This window comes from Mustela erminea, chromosome 1, assembly GCF_009829155.1.
Source record: "Mustela erminea isolate mMusErm1 chromosome 1, mMusErm1.Pri, whole genome shotgun sequence".
Lineage (NCBI taxonomy): Eukaryota > Metazoa > Chordata > Mammalia > Carnivora > Mustelidae > Mustela > Mustela erminea.
The window spans coordinates 200,683,691-200,703,900 of record NC_045614.1 but is presented as its reverse complement, the minus strand read 5'-3'; positions in this window follow the sequence as shown (position 1 = coordinate 200,703,900).

The following is a 20,210-nucleotide window of genomic DNA, read 5'->3' as shown; positions in this document are numbered from 1 at the left end:
TCTTCAAATATGTTACAACTTTCATCTAAATAACAATAATTGTTACATGGCATTGTGAATAGATAAAAAAGCAATAATGAATGCAGAATTAAATATAATTCTTGGCCAGAATGAATATTTAACAAATCATAACTAGCATAATCACTATTATTTTTTACTATTGAAACTCCCATTTCTAATACTACTATTATTATTCATGTTAATACTACTTCAAATGTTTAGTTAATTTAGTTTAGTTTAACTAAACTGATATTTTTGAAAACAATTAATTTAACCCTTTGATAAAAATCTTGTACCATGATTTAAAGATTAGTTGAGAACTTAAAATATATACATATATATACATAAAATTTTATAACCTTGAAAGGAATGTAGTATGTTCAAGACAACAAAGAATGGAGAAGGGAAGTCTGTCCCATTGTCTTTCATCCCTACCAATATCTTTTCTGTAGAATTTTACTCAGCCACTGCTATTAACTTCTTCAATTTTATCCTACCTTCTCACCCAATGGTACACTATCCTTCAATCTATTTGAAAAATGAGGAAGTCTGGGAAAATAGGTAAATTATTCATTATTCATTACAATTTAAACACATATGTGAAAGCAATTCAGTGTGCTGACTGGAAAAGTCAATTTGGTATTTTAAAATTTTTCATATGCAACAAATGATATTGACTTCTAGGGAAGAATTAGGAAAAAAAACTGTTAGTTTAACCAGGGTCAGAAACTGGGACTTTTTTTTTTTTAAAGAAGTAACATATGTCTGATAGCCATTGTATGTCTTCATTGGAGAAGTGTCTGTTCATATCTTCTGCCCATTTTTTGATATGAATGTCTGTTTTGTGTGTTTGGAGTTTGAGGAGTTCTTTATAGATCCTGGATATCAACCTTTTGTCTGTACTGTCATTTGCAAATATCTTCTCCCATTCCGTGGGTTGCCTCTTTGTTTTCTCGACTGTTTCCTTTGCTGTGCAGAAGCTTTTGATTTTGATGAAGTCCCAAAAGTTTATTTTTGCTTTTGTTTCCTTTGCTTTTGGAGACATATCTTGAAAGAAGTTGCTGTGGCTGATATCGAAGAGATTATTGCCTGTGTTCTCCTCTAGGATTGTGATGGATTCCTGTCTCACGTTGAGGTCTTTTATCCATTTTGAGTTTATCTTTGTGTACGGTGTAAGAGAATGGTCGAGTTTCATTCTTCTACATATAGCTGCCCAGTTTTCCCAGCACCATTTATTGAAGAAACTGCCTTTTTTCCACTGTATATTTTTTCCTATTTGTCGAAGATTATTTGCCCATAGAGTTGAGGGTCCATATCTGGGCTTTCTACTCTGTTCTACTGTTCTATGTGTCTGTTTTTATGCCATTACCATTCTGTCTTGGTGATCACAGCTTTGTAATAAAGCTTGAAATCAGGTAACGTGATGCCCCCTGTTTTATTTTTGTTTTTCAACATGTCCTTAGTGATTCGGGGTCTCTTCTGATTCCATACAAATTTTTGGATTATCTGCTCTAGCTCTTTGAAGAATACCGGTGGAATTTTGATCGGAATGGCATTAAAAGTATAGATTGCTCTAGGCAGTATAGACATTTTAACAATATTTATTCTTCCTATCCAAGAGCATGGAATGGTCTTCCATCTTTTTGTATCTTCTTCAATTTCTTTCATGAATGTTCTGTAGTTCCTCGAATACAGATCCATTACCTCTTTGGTTAGGTTTATTCCCAGGTATCTTATGGTTCTTGGTGCTATAGCAAATGGAATTGATTCTCTAATTTCCCTTTCTGTATTTTCATTGTTAGTATATAAGAAAGCCACTGATTTCTGTACATTGACTTTGTATCCTGCCACGTTGCAGTAGTAGTTTGGGGGTGGAGTCTTTTGGGTTTTCCATATAAAGAATCATGTCATCTGTGAAGAAAGAGAGTTTGACTTCTTCACTGCCAATTTGGATGCCTTTTATTTTTTCTTTGTTGTCTGATTGCTGTTGCTAGGACTTCTAATACTATGTTGAACAAGAGTGGTGAGAGTGGGCATCCTTGTCCTGTTCCTGATCTCAATGGGAAGGCTGCAAGCTTTTGCCCATTGAGGATGATATTTGCTGTGGGTCTTTCATATATCTATGAAGTTCAGGAATGTTCCCTCTATCCCTATGCTTTGAAGCATTTTAATCAGGAACGGATGCTGGATTTTGTCAAATGCTTTTTCTGCATCGATTGAGAAGACCATGTGGTTCTTTTCTCTTCTCATATTAATTTGTTCTATCACATTGATTGATTTGTGAAAGTTGAACCATCCTTGTAGCCCAGGGATGAATCCCAGCTGGTCATGGTTCATCATCACTAGCCCTCAGGGAGATTCAAATTAAAACCACATTGAGATATCACCTTTTATCAGTTAGAATGGCCAAAATTAGCAAGACAGGAAACAACATGTGTTCAGGGGATGTGGAGAAAGGGGAACCCTCTTACACTGTTGGTGGGAATGCAAGTTGGTGCAGCCTCTTTGGAGAACAGTGTGGAGATTACTCAAGAAATTAAAAATAGAACTTCCCTATGACCCTGCCATTGCACTACTGGGTATTTACCCCAAAGATACAGATGTAGTGAAAAGAAGGGCCATCTGTACCCCAATGTTTATAGCAGCAATGGCCACTGTCACCAAACTGTGGAAAGAACCAAGATGCCCTTCAATGGACGAATAGATAAGGAAGATGTGGTCCATATACACTATGGAGTATTATGCCTCCATCAGAAAGGTTGAATACTCAACTTTTGTAGCAACATGGACGGGACTGGAAGAGATGATGCTGAGTGAAATAAGTCAAGCAGAGAGTCAATTATCATATGGTTTCACTTATTTGTGGAGCATAACAAATAGCATGGAGGACATGGAGAGTTAGAGAGGAGAAGGGAGTTGGGGGAAATTGGAAGGGAAGGTGAACCATGGGAGACTATGGACTCTGAAAAACAATCTGAAGGGTTTGAAGTGGCAGGGGGGTGGGAGGTTGGGGTACCAGGTGGTGGGTATTATAGAGGGCACAGATTGCATGGAGCCATGGGTGTGGTGCAAAAATAATGAATACTGTTTTGCTGAAAATAAATTTAAAAAAATTTAAAAAAGTAACATAAAGCACAAAATTGTAAATATTGCAATAGCTACTAATGACTATTACTACTGTTATTTGTACATTTCATTTTTATTTTAAAATAACTACAATAATAAAACTAATAGCAGATTTGGGACTTATTACTTCACAGTTGAAATTTAATAATATTTTTGAGAAGAGTTTCAATATTAAGCCACATATTTTCTGTTTAGGATTTAAATTATTTTGCTATTTTACAGGAACTCCTTAGAGTCATCTCTCATTCTTTGTTGGGCCCTAGTGATGGCTGCCATAGCTGACACAAAATAATTAATATAATGGTTAATATAACATAATATTGACATGATTAGTGCCTCTTAAATGCATGTTGAATCAATTAATTGAGGATTTTATTTGAAATCTTATAATGTTTGTTAGATATATTCAATTTATGTTGAAGTATTCCCAATTAAACCCACTTAAAATAAGTTAACTCATGTTAATAATTAGTCATCATAAATCAAAAATTAAATATTAAGAGTGATTTTTAAGTCCCACAATCTTTTAAATATAAGTACTTTTCATGAAAGGTTCTTCATAATGGCAAAGTTAGAGACCATTCTAGAAGGTTAAATAAACACTTCAGTTGATTATTAGTAGCAATCATCATAGTAAATATAATTTAAACAGAGATCAACATCATTACTTTTATTTCCACAACATTCAAGAATCAATTATTTAAAATTTATTGGAAATAATTTTAATTGTGGATCAAAATTCTGAGTGAAGTAGGCAAAGAACTTCAAGAAACTCTCAAAGCCACACATGCTAATTTAACTTTAATTTAAAGAATATATTCATGCAGTCTAGGTGACAGATCATGTCTCATTATGTTGGGGCCAACTCAGTTGGGGAAGAACTGATTGGAAGAAGTGAAAGCATGAATCAATTTACAGACCTGATGCTTTTTGTTTCTCTTTTAAGATTTAATTAATTAATTAGTTTGTTTAGTATGAGCAGAGGGCAGGGATAGAGGGAGAGGGAAAGAGAATCTCAAGCAGAATCCCTGCTTTCCTGGTACCTGACCCAGGACTCCATCCCTGGACCCTGAGCCAAAATCAAGTGTTGGGTTCTTAATACACTGAGCCACCTAGATTCCTCTAGACCTGATATATTTTAGAAAACTTCTGTCTTTTCCTCATTATCCACCCCTCATATGCTGGCTCATTGCTATCTCACTAAGTCTGATACATAAACCCATTTTCTGATTAGCAGAAATTTTTTCAAGGCATTATTCTATTATGAAGCAGTAATTAATATGGAAATTAGGACATCTATTAACAGAATCTGAGAATAGAGTCGATATTTTCTTGTTTCTATGAAGCTGACAATTTGAGAAAGAAATTTAAATGTTTATTTAATGTTACCCTATTTTCCTTCCAATTCCCCTTCAGCTCCTGGATTTGTAAGAACTCAGTCAATGAGTTGATATACAGTGTAAAGTCATGGTTGCTTTATCCTGTCTTTGAACACAGTGATTGTGCATGGGTTTGAAGCACGCATTGACCTCATTAGCCACAGAATTTGTATAAACTTGTGGGAAATAGTGATGAAAGTTACACAGATTGTTTGAAATTAATTGATGTAACACTTTCATTGAAATGCTGTGCCAGCACTGTAGAATAACAAAGTAAAAATCAGAACTTTTAACAGATTCTAGCTATAATGTATATTCTCATTTCAGTCCATTGACAACTGATTTTTCAAATTCCTTAAAAATACTTAGCTACCTTTTTTTTTACCTCTTTGTGTACATATTCACTCAAACTGTAGACTTGCAAATGTTTTCAAAAGCTCATTGAAGTGCCCTGATGAAAAATAATTTCATTTTTAGTTGTTACTCTTTTTTTTTTTTTTTTTTTTTTTAAATTGGGCATGTCTCCACTTTCAGGTTATTTCCAATATCTACCTGAGGATTTAACTTCTTCACCTCAGATTAAAGAAAAAGAGAAAAAAAATGAAGTATTTTTTTTTAAGAGTTTATTTATTTGACAAAGACAGACAGTGAGAGAGGAGTCACAATCAGGGGGAGTAGCAGAGGGAGAAGCAGGCTTCCGGACAGCCTGGAGCTGGTTGGAGGCCTGGATCTCAAGACACTGGGATCATGACCCGAGTTGAAGGTAGACGCTTAATGACTGAGCCACCCAGGTGCTCCAAAAGAAGTATTTTTTATAAGAATCCAAAGCATAAGAGAAACTTAATTCATTTGATATAATCAAGAGATATGTATTGAGCACCTACCTTGTAATAAGAATTGGTCCGTGAGCCAATGATACCCGAGTGAACAGAAGAGACACATTGCTTGCTTCGCTGGAGTTAAGCCTTGTTTTTTTTAAATTCAGTCATCTGGGTTGGAAGTGATATTAATAGCAGCAGGTGTGAGAAATGGTTGCATACTTAAAAAGAAAATCCAAGGTACTTATTCAATTTGAGGAATTAAACTGTTAGTTTTTCCACTCTTCTTTTAATTTAAATTCTTGTTATTTCAATGAAATAATCCTTTTTAATTAATTCAATGAGCAGCACATAGTTCATCTAATATATATTGTAAAATTGTATGTTATTCATATTTTTGCTTAAATATAATATAAACATTTATGTTATCTATTATATATAAATTATGTGTATTATTTATAATAATAGATTTATATAGTATGTTTATATATGATATAATATTTAAAATTTAATATTTGTAAAATAAGTATATGTTGATATTTGTTACTTTTTTGTTTGTTTCTTTTTCTTTAACTTTATCCTATTTTTTCAGTGTTCCAAGATTCATTGTTTATGCATCACACCCAGTGCTCCGTGCAATATGTGCCCTCCTTAATACTCACCACCAGGCTCACCCAAACACCCCACCTCCACCCTTCCAATGTTAATTTTTTTTAATTTAATTTTCTTTTATTATTTATGTGTTATATTTAAAATATCCATTGTCTCAGTAGACAGGCCAAGAAGACAATTAGCCAAATGTTCAAACACATAAACCCAATGATTTTTTATTTAATTAGCCATTTCATAAATCTATGGAGGACACTGATTAACTACTTGTTCAACACGAACATACACAATAAGCTAAATATTTAAAGTCTTTTAGATGACAACAGAGGAAGATCAGCTCTGTGGTTAAACATGGTCAGATTCATCTGAAGTTTATAAAATTTCTTTTCCCTGTGAGTGTTGCTTGTTCTTGCAATCATCCTAATGAGATACCACCTTAAACCAGTTAGAATGGCTAAAATTAACATGACAGGAAACAACAGATGTTGGTGAGGATGTGAAGAAAGGGGAACTCTTGTACATTGTTGGTGGGAATGCAAGCTGGTACTGCCACTCTGGAAGACAGTATGGAGGTTCCTCTAGAAGTTAAAAATAGAGCTATCATATGATCCAGCAATTGCACTACTGGATATTTACCCCAAAGAAACAATATAGTGAAAAGATGGGGAACCTGAACCCAATCTTCACAGCAGGAATGTTCATAGGAGCCAAACTAGGAAGGAACTGAGATGTCCTTCAGCAGATGAATGGATAAAGAAGATGTGGTTCATAAGTACAATGGGAAATTACACAGGCATCAGAAAGGATGAATACCTGCCATTTACATCGACATAGATGGAACTGGAGGGTATTATGCTCAGTGAAATAAGTCAATCCAAGAAAGAAAATTATTATATGGCTTCAGTCCTATGTGTAAAAGAAGAAATAGCACAGGGGATCATAGGGGAAGGGAGGGAAAAATGAATGGGAAGAAATCAGAGAGGGAGACAAACCATGAGAGACTCTTGACTGGGAAACAAACTGAGGGCTGTGGAAGAGGAGGGGGCAGGGGCATGGATAACTGGGTGATGGGCAGGCATTAAGGAGGGCATGTGATGTGATGAGCACTGGGTGTTATGTGCAACCAATGAATCATTGAACACTGCATCAGAAACGAATAATGCACTATATGTTGGCTAATTGAATTTAGATAAAATTAGAAAAACATTATTTTAGAGATTAAAAATTAAAAAGTAATTTACCTGCTTCAGGGTATATATATCCAAAAGAATTGAAATCAGGATCTGAAAGAGATGTCTGTACCCTATGTTCATTACAACATATTTACTATAGCCAAGACATGAAAATAACTCAAATGTCTATTGATGGATGGATGAATGGAAACAGAAATGTGATATATACATACAATGCAATATTATTCAGTCTTAAAAAAAAAAAAGAAATCCTGCCATTTTCAATAACATGTCTGAAATCAGAAGACATTATGCTAAGTGAAACAAATACCAGTCACAGAAAGACAGATATTGCATGATTCCACTTATGTGAGGTATTCAAAATACTAGGAGAAAGGAGAATATTTGTCAGGGAGTGGAGGATGGCTGAAATGAAGAGTTGTTGGTCAATAATTATAAAGTCTCTCTAGAGCAAGATGAATAAATTCTAGTTATCTGTTGTACAACATAGTGCCTACAGTTAACAATACTGTGTTGTGTATTTACAGATCTGTTAAGAGGCTATATCGCATGTTAAGCATCTTACCGCAAGGATCACAGCTTTTGGAGGTGATGGATATGTCTATTGCTTTGATTGTAATAATAGTTTCATGGGTGTACAAATATGTTCAAATTCATTAAATTGTATATATTAAACATGTTAGTGTTTTTTGTATACTAACTATACCCCAACAAAGATATTAACAGTTTTTTAACAATTAAAAAAAATAAAGCAGTCTACTACGCTAGGATTTTATTAATGGACCAATTTGCATATATTTGCAATGAACAACAAAACAATGCAACTTGTGCTCATTTTAATAAAAAACATGAATTTATTAAAAAATCAAAATAATCTATCAGTAATATGCTTATTTTAGCCTGAGACCAGGAATTCAACTCTTTGTGAGAAAAATCTAGCTATAGACTCATGGCTGTTATTAGCTAACACTGTGTTGTCTCTCCTTGAACTTGAGTACCATAATCAATCACTCACCCAAACTGACAAGCTCTCCCATAGTGATTTAATATTTCTATGTGGTACAAAGTGATTCTCAGAATAAGTCTAGTTACCATCTGTCATCATACAGCTATTGCAAAAGTAGTCCCTATGCGATGCATTACATCCCCTGATTTACTTTATAACAGGATATTTGTACTTCTTCATACTCCTCACCTATTTCAGCTTCCCCAACCCCTTCCCTTTCTGCTAACAATCATTTTGTTTTCTGTATTTGTGAGTCTGTTTCTGGTTTGTCTTGTTTTTTAGATTCTATACACGAATGAAATATATGTCTTTTGCTGTCTGGTTTTTCACTTAGCCTAATATCCTTTAGGTCCACCATGTAGTCACTAATGACAAGATTACATTCTCTTTTATTTTTTTAAAGATTTTATTTATTTACTTATTTATTTAATGGTTTTATTCATTTACTTGACACAGGGAGAGAGAGAGAGAGAGAGAAAGAGAGGGAACACAAGCAGGGGAAGTGGGAGAGGGAGAAGCAGGCTATCTGTTGAGCAGGGATCCAGGAGCAGAGGTTGATCCCAGATCATGACCTGAGCCAAAGGCAGATGCCTAATGACAGAACCACCCAGGTGCTCCAAGATTTTATTTTTTACTTGACAGAGAGACCAGGAGAGAGAGAGCACAAGGTGGATGGAAGAGTGGGGGTCGTGGGGGCAAAAGAAGAGGTAAAAGCAGGCCCCTTCTGAGCAGGGAGCCCAGTATAGGGCTTGGTCCCAGAATCCCAGGGTCATTACCTGAAATGAAGGCAGATGCTTAACTGACTGAACCCAAGCACTCCAATTCTTTTTTATTGCTGTGTAATATTCCATTGTGTGTGTATGCATGTGTGTATGATAATTTTATCCGTTCATCCCTTGATGAACATTTAGATTGCTTTCATACCTTGGCTATTGTCAATAATGCAATAATAAAGAGATATGTAAATATCTCTTTGAATCTGTGTTTTCATTTTCTTCATATAAATCCACACAAAAGTGAAATTGCTGGATCATATGACAGTTCTATTTTAATTTTTTGAAGAGCCTCCATATTGTTTTCCATGGTGGCTGCACCAATTTACGTTCCTACCAACAGTGCATAAGTGTTCCCTTTTCTCCACATCTTCATCAATGTTTGTTTCCTTTTGTTTATTTTATTTTTTTATTTTTGCCTTTTGGGTAACAGCCAGTCTGACAGGTAAGAGGAGACATCTTATCCAAGAAGGGTTACTATCTAAAATAAATAAAGATGGACACCTGGGTGGCTACCTTGGGCTCAGGTCATGATCCTATGGGATCAAGTCAGCATTGGATCCCCTTGGTGGGGAGCCTGCTTCTCTCTCCACCTGTCTGCCACTCTGCCTGTTTGTGGGCTCTCTCTCTCTGACAAATAAATAAATAAATAAAATATCTAAAAAATAAAATAAAATAAAGAACATACACTACTTATTTTTTTTTTAAAGATTTTATTTATTTACTTGACAGAGAGAGATCACAGGTAGGCAGAGAGGCAGGCAGAGAGAGAGGAAGGGAAGCAGGCTCCCTGCTGAGCAAAGAGCCCGATGCGGGACTCAATCCTAGGACTCTAAGATCATGACCTGAGCCGAAGGCAGCGGCTTAACCCACTGAGCCACCCAGGCGCCCTACACTACTTATTATTAAAAAAAAAAAAAAAAAAAAAAAAGATTAAAAGATGAGCAAATGACTTCAATAGATATTTTCCCAAGGAGGAGGTATAGATGTCAGTAGGCCCAGGAAAAGATGATCAAAGTCACTGATCATCAGGGAAATGCAAATGAAAACTACAATACTCTTTCCTTCTGATGCTTAGAGATCAGCAACATTATTGAAGGGAATTAAAAAAAAAAAAAAAGGAAGAAGAAGGAAAAATTTAAGTAAGCAGTTTCTAGTACTATTTATTCTTGTAGTTTGTTCAGTTTTAGAAAGAGCTGCAGACTTCTAACTTTGATGTTGACTATGTGTATGTCTCAATTTTACAACTCATTTATTTTCTATTTGCCCCTTTGAAATCTGCAGGTTCTCTACATCCTTAGGGGAAAAAGCCCAGTGCATTTTTTTTTTTTTTTTAGATTTTATTTATTTATTTATTTATTTGAGAGAGTGAGAGAGGGCATAAGCTGAGGGAGAGACAGAAGGAAAGGGAGAAACAGCCTTCCTGCTCAGCAGGGACCCTAGGAGGGGCTGGATGGATCTGGGTCTCTGGGATCATGACCCCAACAAAGGGCAGAAACTTAACTGACTGAGCCACCCAGGAGCCTCTGCCAAGTGTACTACTGCTGGGTACTTCTTTTTTTTTTTGCTGGGTGCTTTTTAACATGGTAAATATATCCCAGATACGAAGATGCATTTAACATTATATTTATTTCCACAAGACAGATATTTATTTCAATTTTCTATTTATTATAGGCATTTTTTAACTAAGCCTAAAATGCCGCCAATCACTAAAGCTTAGCTTTTCCACACTAGAAGTCTCTAAAGATCTTCACTGAATTCTAAAGTCATCTGTGCTTCAATATTGAAACTCTCTTGCATGGTATTCATATTGCAAAGGGATAATATGTGTTTTGTTCTTATTGTTGGGTTTCCATATTAGCAGATTGTGGTGAAGATTCAGTATATGCTAGTCACTGCACTTTTAAGGGACAGTGTCTACCCAATTCTTCAAAATCACATGCAATTCAAGTTGTTACCCAAACCCAAGTTCAGCTTCTCTTTGCTCGAAAGTCAGTATTCCAGAGACAAGTGTTGGTAGAAAGGAAAGTTTGCTTTTTTTTAAATGGACAGCAACCTAAGACAATAGCAGACTGACTTCCGAAGACTTTTCAGGTTCTGTGTTAAAAAAGTGAGGTTTTTAAAGGGGGAATTCAAGATAGGAAATTACTTTCATATTGATGAAGAGGGCAGGGAAAGTTAAGACTGTTCATGAGGAAAGATGGAGCATGTACCTTGAGCAAACACATATGTAATATTCATCTCATGTTCACTTTGGGGTGGAGACTTAACAGTGGAATAAGGCACAGTTTAGCCCTGACATCAGGAGGTATCTTATGACAAGGAGAAGAGGCTCTGGGCACAATCTGAAAGCCAATATAAACTGGATGATGTCTTGGGCTCATTACTGTAGGGAAGGAATCCAGGGCCTTGTTTGCTCTTAGGCTGCTGAAGAAACAGCTAGTAGATTTGTTAGCAGGGTCTGAAAAAAAAAAAAAAAATCCTAACAGCTGATAGAGGAACAATTCTCTGAAAAACATGCTTTAAATTTTCTGCTATTTTCAACCTCATAACGCTTATGGAGCATGGTTTCTGAGTGACCTTAAGAAAGTTATTTAATTGGTCTAAGCTTCAGGTACATTACTTATAAGTAAGAATTTAAATTATTGCTGTGGATAGTTTGCTGAGTAGATGCAAATGCCACATAATTAATAAACATTAGTAAGCTTTGTTTTTCTATCACTATTATTGTGGTCAAATTTGTTCCTTTGCTTGAAATAAAATTTAAAACTCTCTTATGAATACATTAAATTAACATTTCGCTCTCCATTAAAGAAATAGAGAAGTAACTTCCTGCCTTGAAGTTACTGGTTATAAGCAGTAAAAAGAAAGTGTTTTAAGTTTATGGCACTCTTTCTGATAACTGGATTGATGAGCAAATATCTCTACTCCTTTCTAGAAGCACCTCTTCCCCATTCTGTCCTGGGTTCCTTCAGTCTTTCTCTTCCTGTGTGGAAGTAGTCTTAAGTTCTTGGTCCTAACAGGCTTAGAGATCTGTCACAGAGTTTGTGAAAGAAAAAGAAAAAGAAAAAGAAAAAAAAAAAAAAAAAAAAAAGGAGGAGCATATACAAGTTGACTAAAGAAAACACATGCCCTGACTTTCTCTACATACTCTATTATATATATAATAATATATATAATATATATATTATATATGGAAGTTGAAAAGAGCATTTGTGATTTATTATGACTTAAAATGCTTTTAATAGTTTCTGTGATATTGTACCACTTTTATATAGCAATTAGGTCAGAACATGACAAAAATTGTTGGTGATGTATAATATGAAGCAAATATTTAATAAATATTAAAAAAAGACAAAAATCTAATAGTTTTAAGGGTGGTATAATAATAAATTTTACAAAAAAAGAGGTTTCTGACACCAAAATTACAAGGCAAGGTGTTTTGTAGTTTTTTGATTTACTAAGAAATGACATCTTGATATTTGTCAATAAGAAGCATAAATAATCATAAATATTTAATTATAATGTATTATTTTAAAATTTCATCTTTATTTTATTGTATTAAGGACACTTAACATCTATTCTCATAATAAGTTTTTAGAAGTATAATACCATATTGTCAATTATAAACACAATGTTGTACAGCAAGTGTCTAGAACTTACTTATATTGCATAATGAGAACTTTATGTCCGTTGAACAGTAGACTTCCGTTTTCACTAACCCCTCCTCCTGGCAACTGTGTTCCGGTCTTTGCTTCAATGAACGCGGCTATTTTAGATACTTCATAGTAGTATTTGTCCTTTTGTGACTGGTTTATTTCACTCAGCATAATGTCCAGCTTCAGCGATATTGCCATTTAATCCAGGTTTTCCTTTTTTAAGACTTCAAATAATATTCTGTTGTATGTACACACCACATTTTCTTTATCCATCAATCCATTGTTGGATATTTTGTTTGTTTTCCTGTCTTGGCTATTGTGGAGAGCACTGCATTGAACATAGGAGTACATAGGCAGTGCCTCTGCAAGATTCTAAATTCAATTTTTTTTGAATAAATAACCAGGGGCAGGATTGTTGGATTATATGGTTGTTCTATATTTTATGTTTTGAGGAACTTTATACTGTTTTCCATAGCAGCAGCACCATTCTCCATTCCTGTCAACGGTACACAAGCATTTCAATTTTTTCACAGTTTTGACAAAACTTGTTTCTCTTTAATATTAGTCAACATATGGCTATTTTCTTAAAATGAAGAATGTCATATTAAAAAGAGAGAAAGAGAAAGGAATCCAAATGCAGTCTGTGGTAGGGTAGGTCTCCAAGGGCACTCAAGGTCAGAGTTCCATTGCCAAGTGACTCAGAATTGGTTGTGAGGTGTTGAGGGTCTTCTCCATCACTGGCACTTGTAATTCCATAAAAGTAACCCAAATGTGGTTCCCTGGGTGTCTCAGTCGGCTAAGTGTCAGACTCTTGATTTTGGCTCAGGTCATGATCTTGGGGTTGTGGGATCAGGCCCCACATCAGGCTCCTCGCTAAGTGGGGAGTCTGCTTGGTATTATTTCTCTCCCTGTCACTTTGTTCCTCCCGCTGCTTGTGCTCTCGCTCTCTCAAATAAATAAATATTTTAAAATAGCTTAAAGATCCAGAGTTTAACTGTAAAGCAATGACCTCCAAGTTCCTAATTGTTTAGGCATGTCCTTTGTTTAGAGGCAGAGAAAAATTTCTAAGAATTACACATTAACTACACCATATCCTCAGATATAATTAATATGCATATTTTAAATCAATATGTATATTAATCAACATGTCATTTCTTCTTTATCATATAAAGTAATGCTGTATTTTTATTAAATGAATTGATTTTATTAAAAAAATGGATATTGTTATGATGTAGCAGCTTGCCATAGAATAATTAATGCCTCTGTTGAAAACAACCATGGAAAAAAATAACTTCTCTATCATCAAGTCAACAGAGGAATTCTAAGGGAAAGAAGACCTGGAAAAATAATTTCAAAATAAAGGCAAACCTTATGGAACAGTGAACTGGTATTTTCACCTACATTTTCCTTCAGGAATTTGGCTGATTTTAGGCCAAGGACAAGAGCCTGAGGACTGGGATATTAAGGAAATAATCAGAAACTGATACCCAAACTCTGCCAATTCCCCTCAAGACATTTGTGGAATTCTGAGTTTACACATGGCAAGAGGCTAATTATCCAAACAATGAGGAGTTTGGGACCACTGTATGTTAACTGAGATGATAAAGATTAGAATTTTGGAACCACAAAGAGGAGAGGCCATGGTAATTACTTGAAACTCCGGATGAGAATCCCATCAGGACTGTGCCCTGGACAGCAGTGACAAAGCTACAAACCAGCTGTTATTCTTCCTTTTCGCTGATTGTTTTAAGTAAGCAGTTCCCATTCTATCAGTTTACTGAAAGGAACATGTTCATCCTCTGTGTTCGTTTTTTACTACTTCCTAACAAATTACCACACATTCAATGGCTTAAAACAGCATCCATTCATTAGCTCACTTGCATATATCAGAAGTTTAAAATGGGGTGGCTGAGCTCTCTGCTCACATCCTAAGGCCGAAAGCATAGTGTCAGCTTGGCTGAGTTTTTACCTAGAGGCTTTTTTTTTTTTTCCTTTAAGATGTATTTATTTGAGAGAGAGAGAGAAGTATGGTGGGGAGGGGCAAACGGAGAGGGAGAGACAGAAGCCCAAGCAGACTCCGTGCTGAATGGAAAGCCCTTCTCGGGACTCCACACAGTGCTTGATCTCCGAAACCTGAAATCATGACCCTAAGATCATGATCTGAGACAAAATCAAGAGGTGACAGCTCAGTTGACGGAGCCACCCAGGCTGCCATCTAGAGGCTCAGGTTTCCTACTGGCAGAATTCAGTTTTTTGTTGTTTTGTTTTAAAGATTTTATTTATTTATTTGACAGAGAGAGAGAGAGATTATAAGTAGGCAGAGAGGCAGACAGAGAGAGGGGGAAGCAGGCTCCCTGACAAGCAGAGAGCCTGATGAACTCGTTCCCAGGACCCTGAGATCATGACCTGAGCTGAAGGCAGAGGCTTAACCCACTGAACCACCCAGGTACCCTTCTGTTCTTTTACATTTGCAAGTCTGAGATTCCAGTTTTTTTATTGCTAACTAGCAGAAGCCACTAAGCTGCTATTGGTTACATTCTTTGGCACTTGGCCCACTCTATTTTCAAATCAGCAAAGCATGTCTCATCTTATAATAATTTTCCTTTGTTAATGCAGTAAAGTACACTGATTTTTGAAAGTCAAATCAACCTTACTTTCATGGTCTATTTTCTCAAGTCCATATATATATGAAATTAAGATATATTATATACATATATATCATATTTACATATGATATAAAACACACATACAGATAATATTTGCTTATATTTTTAGGATTTACATGTCTAATTATTATTAGTCAGATTATTTAGATTATGGAGAAAATAATCAGAAACTATATGAAGAAAGGATTAAATAAATCCTCTGGGTACGGGGGATATCTATGAGGGGAAGCTGCTAGTTTCTGTAACAGGCACTTAAAAAATTTTTTGTAAAATAAATGCTAATACTTATTAGAAAAAAATTAATAGGCTTTAATCAAATCATATATCTAATCTTTTGTCTGGGTTAAAACGCAGTTAGGTAAGATCTTCCTGATTATTTTCTTGATTAACTAAGATAAATTTTCTAGATTCTTGAACTGAAACTAAGAATGATCAGTTATAAACTGCTTGCTTTTTACTGTAAAAAAGCCAATAGTGTACCTCATTATCCATTAAAAATTCTAATAAAATTAATACCTTTTAAAACCAACATTTTCTGCCACTAAAAGAAAAATAGCATTTCTAAGAACAGTAGTATTACATTACACCATGCTATAGTGGAAAGTATGCTGGATTAAATTTCTATATCCTGAAATGATACATATTATTGGAAAATTCTTCAGTTCTTCAGAAACATTCTATCTAAAAAGTGCAACAATGATGCTTTATTTACATAGCTTTATAAAAGAGTTGACAATAAGGTATTTACAGCATCTGGCATATAATATATATTCAATAACTACATGTCTTTTTAAAACATCAGCAAATGAACGGATGTTTTATTTGAAAGTAACTAGGTTAACTGTAAAATTTATACAAGGTTAAGATATATATTTTTTAAGATTTTATTTATTTATTTGACAGAGATCACAAGTAGTCAGAGAAGCAGACAGAGAGAGAGGAGGAAGCAGACTCCCTGCCGAGCAGAGAGTTCGATGCGGGACTTGATCCCAGGACCCTGTGATCATGACCTGAGCCGAAGGCAGCGCTGAGCCACCCAGGTGTCCCAGGTTAAAATATTTCTGATGGCAACTGTGAAGAAACAAAACTATTTACATATCAGTAGATGATGACTCATTTTTTTGATAAACAGGATAAAAGGATAAATTTATATAAATCCAATCTGAAATAAATTTGAGATTACAACTAAAATGCATTTGTATATAAAATTGAACCAAGTATACCTTTTATAATTGATTATAACACTTCTAATTTTCTTTAATAACAGGAATCTGTTTTTTTCAAATGAATTTTCGCTTATAGGTACAGAAAACAAATTCCATGCTAAAGTACTTGGAGAGAGAGAAAAAAAAAACATTGAAGTCATTTCTCTTTTACTAGTTCCATGAAGTATAGTCAGTGAATTTTGGTTTAAGTTTTACAATGAGACAGATGAGAATGTTAGTGAATGTTGACACTAACTGGTACTGAGATCAGCCAGATTGACTTCTTTCTAAAATTGTGAAGCTAACAAAAATAATAATATTCTACCTTTTAGAGTGTTTCAGAGCTCTAGTCTTTTTCAAATATGTTATGCAACATAACAACTAGTTAGTCTGCTATATTTGAGCAGAGAAATCATTTAATTACCAAATCCATGTTGTGCAAAGAAAAAAATGGGTAAAGATAAATTCAGGTATTTGTGGTTGCTATAAATCTAAATAAGTATTTCGCAAATAGATATGATCTTACAAACACACACGTGTTGATAGATTATGTTTCTCAAGTGCTATGTATCAAAAACTGTGTTACACTGAATGACACTGTCATAAGCTCTGAACCTTTGAAATAAAGATAGCATCTTACATCAGTACAAGGTAAAACTCAGATCACATAAGAAATTTGGATGTTAGGGGCACCTGGGTGGCTCAGTGGGTTAAGCCTCTACCTTCAGCTCAGGTCATGATCTCTGGGTCCTGGGATCCAGCCCCACATCTGGCTCTCTGCTCAGCAGGGAGCCTGCTTTTTTCTCTCTTCCTCTGCCTGCCTCTCTGCCTACTTGTGATCCCTCTCTGTCAAATAAATAAATAAAATCTTTAAAAAAAAAAAAAGAAATTTGGATGTTAAAGTAACCATATAACCTAGGAAAAAAAAATATCATTGATTGGAGGGGGCGACATTAGCGGTCTCAGTAACAATAAACTCCCAGAATCAATTAAATTAACTTTTGTGGCTTGTGATCTATTAACTTATTTTGGAAAAAATTCATTAATTTCAAGTCATTTTGGTGTTTTTTTTTTTCAGGCTTGAAAATATAAACATTTCTCTGTGTTGTTTTATAAAGGGCAGAACAGGTCTTTTCAATTTGGCAGACTATTTCAAAAACCTCACAAAACTGTAAATAGTAAAGAAACACAGAGGCCAAAAGAAACAAGTTTTGCATATTTAATTACAAGAGAGAGAGCAGAAACATCTGCTAAGGTACTTCAGTCAAGGTGTTTCAGCCAATTACTATCTAAAGTATGGATGTAGGGTATGGAGAAGTGACCATCTTTTGATAATCTGTTTGCAGATATCACACTCAAGCATTTTAAGGATTGAACACATTCAGAAAAACTATGCTAAGTGAGAGTGCTAAGAACAAGCAAGCCTTCCTGCTCTTTGCCACCAGAGATGCTGATAGATTTGATTCAGTTATGATCAACAATTTTTAATCATCTTAACATTGTGCCTTTTCTGTTTTTGCTAGAAATGTTCTTTTTCAAGCCAATTCACTAGTGATGAGCAAAGATATTTTTTCTAGACTCAGCCATGCTCATGGGCTCTAATTTTACTACTTACTAGTCACGAACAACCTTAGTGTTGCATTGTCTAGTGACATCATCAAATCCTGGATCTTCTGTTAGATTCTATGCTTTTGAAAAAAATATTTTAAGGTCTTCAAATTGTGTTTGGTTAATTGCATTTTGATGCAAAATTGTTATGTACCCAATAAACCATATATTTTGGTGTGTCATGGTCTGAAATAATTACCAATATTTCCTTTATGATTATCAATTATAGGTACTTAAACCAATGACAATTGTCAATTATAGATTTTTTTAAAGATTTTATTTATTTATTTGACAGAGAGAGAGAGATCAGAAGTAGGCAGAGAGGCAGGCAGAGAGAGAGAAAAGGAAATAGGCTCCCTGCTGAACAAGAGAGCCCGATGCGGGACTCGATTTCAAGACCCTGTGATCATGACCTGAGCCAAAGGCAGAGGCTTTAACCCACTGAGCCACCCAGGGGCCCCTGTCAATTATAGATTTTTAAAACAATGATAATAAAATGTATTAATATATTGCATTATAATTCACCTTTATTGAAAGACCTGAATTAATAATATTAGGAATATATGAAACACTTAAAAATGTCTAGGTAGATGAAAAATTAATGTGAAATTTCAGAGGCCAATTTTCCAGAGGCTAATTCCAGGATTTAATAACATTATTTCCTTCAGAGGAAAAGATACTCATTTAGTTCGCAAAAAGAAGAAACTGAAAGTAGGTATGCCTACTATTTTTAGATGCATTGAGGTGTTTCCCTCCTTGTATCCAATTTACTAATAATCTCTTTCATAACAATGAGAGCTTCCCTGAAAGAATTTTTAAGGTTCTTAAATTTTCAGTGTAATTTTCTAAGAATGAAATGGTAGGAACTTTCTAAAGGGAAGCAACTTATTAATTCTTTTTAACTTAAAGCATTTAGGAGTGTCCTTTTTTCTACAGTTAATTTTATCTATTCTAAGTGAGTGAGTTCTCATTTTTTTTTTTTTTTTTACTAACAGAACTGAAAATAGATTAAATAATATGTTAGCATCATCTAAGCAAATAGAAAGATAGACGGGGAGCTAAAGAGATAGATAAATGGAGGAACAGATGGATGGATGAAGATAGAATAAATGAGTTTCTGTAACATCTATAGTTCTCTCTTGCAGATTAAACTATAGTCAATTGCTTTCCTTATAGCCTTCCAAATCATGTTCCTTTTTAGACACTTTAAAAATTTCATTTGGGGATTGTGGCTAAACTACAGGGGAAGAAATTAAAAAAAAAAAAAAGTGTTTTAAGACAGGCCTTAGGGAATAAAGGTAAAGTCTCACATGAAAGCTGCAAATAACCTCTCTTCTGTCTTTCCCGATGCCCAAATTTCTTATGCCAGGATAGAGCTGAGGATAAGAATGAAGATTCGTATCAGGCAGCATCTCTGTAAGCCTATTCAACGGAAGCATTTCCCAGTGGGCCTCAAAAAGCATTGGAGTTCAACTTTAAATGTATCCAGATTAGGCAGCAACTATCAAGGTCATCCACCCCAAAGGCAATGATGATCTCCTTAAGGACTGTGCACTAGTGCTGCTGTTTCACACTGTGGCTGACCCCGCAGACCTCAGTCTGTTTGACCACCTGGTCATCTTTCCTTAGAAGCTCCTTAGTCACCTCCACTGGAGGTGACCCCTGCCCTAGGGAGACTTAGAATCCCCATTCTTTTCTGCCCAAGATCATTATCTGTTTACAGAAATCAGGTAGAAGAAACAAATCGATATGGAAAGACAGATCCATAAAAAAATTTAAGGGTAGGAGTGTTGTGATTCAAATATGAATCAGAGATGGCATGGAATCAAGTCAAGGTGTTAGGATATCTGACATGAGTTCAGTCTTTAATACTAATACGACATTTGGAATCAATTTCATTAAAATTAGAAGCCAATGTTTTGTCACCCCTCCCACCCCCATAAATAAATTTTGTTCCTGAGACCTACATGAATACTAAAATCATGGTATTATACATTCCGAGGAGTTCACTGATTCCTGTCTCATGAAATTCATCATGCTGCCCCTTCTGGTTAGTCCTAAACTTGTGGCTGTTTAATTAATAGTCTAAATTCATGGCGGTGTTTACAATGCAGGACACATTTCTAGGATATTTCATTAGGGAGCACTGAAGCACACACATATTTTAA